Below are 8,258 nucleotides of genomic sequence, written 5' to 3' on the forward strand. Positions count from 1 at the left end.
TTCTTTCAAAATCAAATCCCTGGGCAGTTAGGTGGTACAGTGGATAAAGCACCGGCCCTGGAGTCAGGAGTACCTGGGTTCAAATCTGGTCTCAGACACTTAATAATTACCTAGCTGTGTGGCCTTCGGCAAGCCACTTAACCCCATTTGCCTTGCAAAGAAAAAAAAAAAACCTAAAATAAAAATAAACAAAATCAAATCCCTGCTCTCTCCATGGGTACCTCCATCTTAGATAATTTAAGTATTTGTAGCAAATTTCAGTTATAAGGGGAAAAGAGAAGACAGTGAAAGATAGGACTTTGGGATATACCTATGAAATTAGTAAGAGGAAGGAGTCAAATAGGAAGGATGAGAAGCAAGGGAGAGGCAAAGAATAACACCATGTAGACCTAGAGAAAAAGAGGAGCAAATGATTGACAGTGTCCAGAGCTACAGAGAAGTCAAGTGGGTTGAGGATTGAGGAAAGATCATTTAATTTGGCCTTAAGAAATCACTGCTAACTTTGTGGGGGGGGGTTTTGGGGGGGGTAGGTGTTTTGGGGTTTTTTTTGCAAGGCAATGGGGTTAAGTGGCTTGCCCAAGGCCACACAGCTAGGTAATTATTAAGTGTCTGAGACCAGATTTGAACCCAGGAACTCCTGACTCCAGGGCCGGTGCTTTATCCACTGCACCACCTAGCGGACCCACTGCTAACTTTGGAAAGAGCAATTTCAGTTGAGCAAAATTGCAGAGGATTGAGAGAGGAAATGAAGTGTTTTCTCTCTGAGATTACTCCCATTTCCATTGTATACCTCTTGTAGATTCAGTTATTTACATGCCATAGGCCATTAGAATATAACCTCATAGAGGGAAGGGAATGTTTGACCTTTTTTCATATGCAAGTATTTAGTATAGTATCTGGCATTTTGATCAATATAAATGCTTACTAACTAACTAATTGGCTTAATGTCAAATAGTTTAGTCAAGGAGAAAAGAAACAGGATAGCTAATAAGAATGACTGGATCAATTGAGGATTTTTTTAAGGATTAGGAAAATATGAACTTGCTTATAGGCAGGGGACTTAGAAGATTAGAGAAAAATGCAACTGCCTTGGCAAGAAGAAGGGTTACCTCTCCTTGGGAAAGATGAAATAATAAAAGATAATGATAGGATAAAGGAATATCAGAATTTATCAAAATGGTAGTGAAACATTTGTAGGTTATAGGTCACAAAATCAAATTATAACCATTTACATGTAAGTGTAGTAGAGTGGAGGTCTTGGGAATTGAGTGGAAGAACTAGGAAATTAGTGTAGTTGAGGAATTATCAATATCAAAGCAAGCCCTGATTTGTATTTTTTTTTCATCTTTTAGAGGTGCAAATGCTCCCAAGGAAAATCTAACAATTGCCTTACCCTATAGGAGTGGCTTCAACACATCCTTGAAACAGAGTAAAAAATGTGGCAGTTGTATGTTACCCATTAAGGAGTGAATTCAGGCAGACTAGTAGTGATTGAAATGTTTTTTGAGGAAGGCAGGTGAGTAAGGTATACAAAAATCCCTCTCAATTGCCAGTTTTGTGACGGGTGATGATTGTGTGTCCTGTGAGGCCTCAGGAGACCTGTCTGACTTTCTACAGAAAACAACAGGTAGAGGTAAAACCTGAAGAAGTCCACTCAGGAGGAGAGAGACAGTAGTGTGAAGTTGAAGGAGTACATGGGGGGAAAAAAAGGGAATAATTCTGATTGGAGGATGGCTTCTAGAGCAACTTGTAGTGAGAACAGAGACCTAAAGTCTGGTGGCCAGCATGCAGGGTAAATGAACTTGCTTTTTAAAAATATATATTTTAATAACCTGTATCAGTATAATGTATTTGTATGTATTTTCATCATTTAAAAATTTTATTTTGAGAAAGGGTCCACACCTTGGAGAGAATGTTGAAGCTCAGCTGGCACAGGGCTTTGAGATACTAACATGGAATCAGGAAGATTTGGATTCTAGTTTTATATCAGACACAAACTATGTCACCATAGGTAAGTTATTTAATTATACAGGAGCATAAACACCTCTCCAAGACAGACAAGATGTCAAATATGTCTTGGCGGAGGGAGTATCCATGCTGGGAGTTTCCTATAGGTGTAGCCTTAATTCCCCCCCCCATCCCAAATATTCACAATAAATCAATTATAGCATTGATGATTTATTTAATTTTTAAATGTGTTGAAGATAAGTGCAAACATTTTTTATTTTCCCTAAATGTTAAATTTCTAATTCTTTGGTTAATTTGCTTCTTAGCTTGTCAAATTTAGCTAGCCTGTCAAAGCAAGAATCATTTAATAAATGTATGTATATTCCTTGTCATGGGTTGGCAGGTCAATGAGATTTATGTGTCCTAATGACCTACATAGGTAAAAGCTTTAATCTCCTCCCACTGCAACCAGGTCATATGCAGTCATCCTGATCCTGGACCCAGATGGTTCCGGAGGAGAAAGTGAGGCCAGGGACTTTGTTTATTTGGTGTTTTTATTTATTTGTTTGTTTGTTTTTTAAGAGAGGCCAGGGACTTTGCAGTCACCCACTCACTTAAGTTCAATTCATTTGCATATCATGGCATTACCTTCCTGATGTCATGGTCTTCTTGGAGAATGAAGAACAGACTACATTATCGACGACGACGACGACAACAACAACAACAACAACAACATGCCAGACAGAATGAAACCATGAATTTTCAGAAAGCCTGTAAATATGAAAAACAAAATTATGGGTGTTTTCATCTGTCACATAGAAACAAGAGGAACAAGGATAAAAAGCGATAAATGAGTTATAATTAAACTGGGTCACTTAGATTGTGTCTAAATATACAAAGTGAGATGGCAGCAAGTTTTCTAAGATTATAACTGCTGAGTTGTTGATCTATGTTGGCCTAGGGAGCACCATTAAAAGATAAAAACACAAGTGTATTATAAAAAAAATCCTGATGCAATCACACCAGAATTTAGTTATATCTGCCCCTTTCACTGTTATCCATCCCAGTTTTTTTTTGTCTAACCTATCTAGCACAACCTAAGGCAAAGTAGGATTTATCTGGGAAGATTTTTCACCTGATTTTGTGTAGCTAGACATAATTTAGATGAAAGTAGAGTTCCTTTTTTTTATTTTCTACAGAGTCTGAACTATATGCTACATATTCCTACTAAGTAAAAGTATATTTCCAAGAAGGAAAGAATATCAACAGAAGTTGATAGGGAGAAATTAAGTGAGTAGGGGGAACAAATATCAAAATAAATCATCAATATTATTGCTTAATTGAAACAAAACTATTGGATTCCCACTTTCCAACATCTTAGAGCTACCAGAGAGAGCTTGGTCAGGACATTAATAACTGGTCATTTCTCTTGATATACTATTTCAGGTTTATTCTCAAAGTAACACTTTTTTTGTAGGAAAAAAATATGGAATGCTTCATGAATTTGCGTGTCATCCTTGCGCAGGGGCCATGCTAATCTTCTCTCTATCTTTCCAATTTTAGTATATGTGCTGCCGAAGCGAGCACTCAAAGTAACACTTTAAAGGATTCTTTAGTTATCTTTACTGAAAAGAGGAACATGGACATGAAAGATTTAATTTAGTACCTTTGAGAAGAAAGAAAAAATAAAATTCCAAAAATAATCCCCTGGTTTTAAATTAGTAAAGACTCAATAGGAAATGAGAATGGTCAGGTATCAAAAATCTGAGAAGTTTGAGGTCAAGTCCAAGGTTCTATGTCTCTTGGACTGAATCCCAATATTTATCAAGCATTGTCTTCACTAGTCTTCTCAAAAACACTTGTCTGACTCCAACCTAGTATCTAAAACTATCTGAGAAAGCTGTGAATGCTCAGATGCTTTGTCCTACAACACAGAGGATTAACTAGATGTAGAAGTGAACGTAAAAATCTTTCCTTACTTCAGCCTGACTTCCATGCTCTGCCTTTTTTTTTAATAATATTTATTTTTCTTCCAGTGACATGTTTTGTCTTGATTTTAGGTTTTTTGCAAGGCAAATGGGATTAAGTGGCTTTCCCAAGGCCACACAGCTAGGCAATTACCAAGTGTCTGAGATCAGATTTGAACCCAGGTACTCCTGACTCCAAGGCCGCTGCTTTATCCACTGCACCACCTAGCCGCCCCTCCCAATTACATGTTAAAACAATTTTTAAATATCTTTTAAAATGTTCTCCTACACTAGATGTAACCTTGTATATTTTCTATACTTATTTATTTCTGTAGTTGCCTCCTATCTCTTCCTCCTCACCCTGCCCTGCCTCACCCCCACTCCCACCCCCACCATAGAATGTAAGCTTCCATGTAATCTTATTTCATTGTTTCCCCTAACACTTAGCATAACATCTAGCATATTGTTGGAACTCAATAAATGTTTGTTGAATGAATATTGAAAGAAAACTTTAAAAAAAGTACTAGCACTTCATTAAAACACTCAGTGTAACAAAGAAGTAAACATTGCTTATATAGCTCAAATGAATAATACCTCTAGAAGACATATGTATTGTCATTTTTCAAACATGTGGATGCCGCTGTTCAAATTACTAAATGCAAATTCATTTTAAAATGCTACTGAATTCATGTAGCTTTCTGTTATCCTCTCTCTACTCCAGACTCTTAGCATGAACTAACCTCATTGTCTCCATTTCCTCATCATCTCACTTCTTAATTCTTCACAGACTGGGCTTCTGCTCTGCCTTTTTTAGTGCAAATGTTCTCTGTAAGGTTACAGTAGGCTCTTGATTACTAAAGCTGACATCCTATTTTTTTTTTAAATAATGAACCTTGACTTTTCTGCAGCTTTTGATAATTTGATAATTTGTCCTAGGAGAGTTTCCCCAGGGCTTCTATTTTCAGACACTGATTCTCTGGCCCCCTACACACACACACACACACACACAGACCCCTTACACACTCTAAAAGTTATCTTCAGCTCTTGTGAGTTCCAAAGACAATTCTATACAGATGTCTCCCAAATGCGTCTATCTAGTCCTAAACTCTCTCTTGAACTTCAGTGTCCACTTAACAGCTCCTCCTGAGTATCTTATGTGTGAGTGTATACATGTATAAAATATAAATAAATAAATGTGTGTATATATATATATATATGTATACATGTATTATATATATATATATATAATATATTTCCCTTAACTTTTTTATTCCTTCCAACTTCCCTTTTTCTGTTAAGAAAGTCAAGATCCCCTGGATAACCTAAATTCATAAACATAACCTAGGTATCTAAATTCATAATCATCCTTGACTCTTCCTTTTCCCACAGGCCCCAGTCACAGAATACAATCTGTTTTTATGCCTAGAAAGAGTCTTCATAGATGTAGAAATTGAAATCCAGAGAAGTGAATGTTTATACAAGTAGTAAATAATGAAGTTTGGAGTCCTTTGGCTCCAAATTTGTTGCTCTTCTCCTAACACATGTTAAACCTTGCCTCTGTGGTTCTGTGTATATCTCTCTCTCCACTCAAAGTGTTACCACCCAAGAGCAGACCTTCTTTGCATCTCATCTACATGCTTTTACTAGCTTCTTAATTTGTCTTCCTGCTTTTAATCTTTTCCCTCTTCAGTGCAGACCTCATGTCATTCCCAAAATAATTTTCACAAGACAAAGATCTGATCATGTCATTCAGAATGACAGAATTTTAGAGTTAGAAGTAGCCTCAGCAGCCATCTAGTACAATCCCTTTCCTAAAAACAAAACAAAAACAACCCTCAATTGACTATTGCTTACAGGATAAATAGAAACTCCTTAGCTTGACATTTAATTCCCTGGTCCACAGACTGGCTTCCATCTATCCACTCAGCCTTATTTCACACTACTACTCTGTTTCCTTTGTTCCAGCCAAACTGGACTACCCCTCATGCCCTTGACACTAAATCACCTCCTACCTCTGAATCTTTGGACAAACCAGTCAATACCCATGCTTGAAATGTTTTTTTTTCCTTTTCATCTTTGCCTCTCAGTATTAATGTCTTCCTTCAAGACTTAACTCTTGATCCACATTCTAAGGGAAACTTCCCTCTTCCTTCTGACAAAATAGATGATGTTCTCTCCATCTGTTTTCTTATCCTTTTAATTATTTGTTCACATGTTCTCCCTGTTAAATATGAGACTACCATTTCTTACTTTTTCCCCTGGTACTCAGCATAGTCCATTACATATTGTAGAATGTAAATGTTTTCCCAATTAAATCTAAAAGGACAATCGTTATCATGTAAGAATATAAGAAAATTTTCAACATTAAAAATGGGTTCTTAAATAGGAAATCTGGGAAGCAGTCTTTAGATAACATTCTTTACTCTTACTCTTACTCTTCCTATGGAAAACCTCAAAAAGTTGGTTAGTTTCCCTAGTCTTTTGTTTATCAAACTGTTTTTATTAAGCAAAACTTTTCATGGAAATATGTAAAATGTAAACTATTATCATGATATATGAAGATGGATGTATTCTCTGAGTACTTAGAGAGATTCATGGGATCTTAAGGAATTTCACTAAGAAATTCTGCTTTCAAAGGGTATATTTATAAGAATTACTGAACTGCAACATACTTCAGACGAATGTTTTCAAGCTTTTATTTTAACCTGAGGACCCTTTTACATTCTTAAAAAAACGAGCATTTCCAAAGAGTTTTAAAATTGTAATTCTTTAATCATTTTAGTCATGTCTCACTCTTTGTGACTCCATTTGAGGTTTTCTTCACTGAGATACTGGAATGGTTTGCCATTTCTTTGTTCAACTCATTTTACAAATGTGGAAACTGAGGCAAACAATGTTAAATGATGGCCCATGGTCAGGCATCTAATAAGTGTCTGAGGTCAGATTTGAACTCAGGAAGATATATGTTCCTCATTCCAGGCTTGGCACTCTATTCACTTTATGTAAATTGATATTTACTAAATTAGAAATTAAAATATCATTTTGACCTCATAGACTTTCTGAAATGGTCTTGGGGACCCATGAGCTCTTTGTACTTCATTTTGGGACTCTTTGCTAAGTTTAGACTGTCCTACCCTACAGGAGACTTAAGATTTCCTTCTTATGTTTTACAAACTTTCCTTCTCTTTTATGTTTTACAAACTTTACAAACTTATGTTTTACAAATTAGATATTTTAGGCTGCTTATATATTTGTAAAAAATATTTGTAAAAAAAATTTTAAATAATATTTGTAAAAAATTAATTTCTAGGGGCGGCTAGGTGGCGCAGTGGATAGAGAGCAATGGCCCTGGAGTCAGGAGTACCTGAGTTCAAATCCGGCCTCAGATACTTAATAATTCCTAGTTGTGTGGCCTTAGGCAAGCCACTTAACCCCATTGCCTTGCAAAAAAAAAAATCCTAAAAAAAATTAATTTCTGATCAGTACTTTTTTTTTGGAATTAACAAAAACAATATCCTTTTATTTGTTTTATAGGTCTTTTTGAAAGCTGCAGTGATTGTATGACTTTCCAAAAAATCCTAACTTCTATGTCCACACATGACAAGAATGGCATAACTTAAAAGAAATAGTGCCAAATTTAATTTCCATCTTTCTGGCACAATCTATAATCTGATACAGGTAACATTGTTTGGTATCAAGTTGGTTGCATCATCTTCAGAATCACCATTTTATTGCAATTGCTCCTGTCAGGTAGAGATAACATCAAAGAATAGTCCATGAGCTTGAAAGGAGGTAAACATGGAAAAACTGAGAAGTGTCAGTTAAGGATGTCATGGTCAAATTTTGGAGGGTTCCTTTTTCTCATTGCATGTTGGTACGACATACTCATTCTCCTCTTCAATCATATAGATATTATCCTCAACAATGTAGACATTATCTTTAATCGTGTAGACATTGCCCTCTGCATAACTGCCATCTTCAGGGGCAGTCCTTTCAGCCTCATTTCTACTACCTGCCAAGAAAGTCAGACTTATACTTGGAACTTTTTTTTCTGTTATAGAAATGTCCTTTCAAAGCAAAGCCAAATAAAATCAGAATGAGAAGCACTCCAGCAAAGACACCAACTCCAATGAATATTTTGTCCTGTGTGGTCACCAGTTTTTTTCATATAGGATGACCGTTTTGTTTTCATACAAGTAGTCTTCTGGAGTTTCTGTCACTGTATCATTCTCGCCAATTGGGATACCAGGCTGTGTCCAACTTTTTCCATCTGGTATTTCTGAGGGTCTGGTTGTCACTATGTCCAAAACAGGAGTGGAAGAAACTGAGCTTTGATCCTTAGTG

General features: G+C 36.2%; 1 non-coding gene across 1 annotated transcript; it reads right to left on the minus strand.

Annotated features, from left to right (window-relative positions):
• Positions 1-3,427: 3,427 nt before the first annotated feature.
• Positions 3,428-3,534, minus strand: LOC141490364 (U6 spliceosomal RNA). The gene has a single exon (XR_012469192.1). It is a non-coding gene; the product is annotated as a U6 spliceosomal RNA (small nuclear RNA).
• Positions 3,535-8,258: the final 4,724 nt, after the last annotated feature.

This window comes from Macrotis lagotis, chromosome 5 (genome assembly GCF_037893015.1).
Source record: "Macrotis lagotis isolate mMagLag1 chromosome 5, bilby.v1.9.chrom.fasta, whole genome shotgun sequence".
NCBI lineage: Eukaryota > Metazoa > Chordata > Mammalia > Peramelemorphia > Peramelidae > Macrotis > Macrotis lagotis.